The sequence below is a fragment of the Triticum dicoccoides genome, chromosome 3B (assembly GCF_002162155.2).
Source record: "Triticum dicoccoides isolate Atlit2015 ecotype Zavitan chromosome 3B, WEW_v2.0, whole genome shotgun sequence".
NCBI lineage: Eukaryota > Viridiplantae > Streptophyta > Magnoliopsida > Poales > Poaceae > Triticum > Triticum dicoccoides.
This window is the reverse complement of record NC_041385.1, coordinates 699,586,103-699,586,709: the sequence shown is the minus strand read 5'-3', so window position 1 is coordinate 699,586,709 and position 607 is coordinate 699,586,103.

The window sequence follows — 607 nt, the reverse complement described above, 5'->3', positions numbered from 1 at the left end:
AACTCTCCATGTCATACCCACCTCTAGCGAGGTTGCCTCCCAATCTAAGTGGCCTCAAAATCGCAAAGCCCCCACCCGCAGCTTAGAAACCGCGTCCTTGCCTACGTCACTGACACCACGACCGACCACGTCACCCCAGTATCAGCCTCAAAGCTTCATGCACACCTCGCCTCTTCATCTTTTCTTCAAATTCTAAATTGATCGATTTTCTTCGCATTTTCAAACAACAACCAAAATGGCAAATACATTGTTTTTTAGTTATAAATCACCGTGTTGGAACAAAGGGAGTACCAGCCATCACCACACGGGTGAGAGAGTATCTGGTGAAACGAGCAAACTGACGCACCAAGTGCACCAGTGATGGATGGGTCGTTGGATTCGTAAGAGGGACATGATTTGATGTGATGATTGGGCTCCTGGTATATTTGCAAAATAGTCCTTGCAGGACAGCTAAATCCAGCAAATTGACCTCCACGCATCCAGATCGTCTTCCTCCCCTTCATGTGCTCTTTACCAAGCCTGGAGCTAGTGCAAAGCAAAATCTAGGTGAGCTCTCTCTCTCTGTGTTGGTCCCTCGTTACGCCAGATGCGCCCTCCCCCCTCCCCC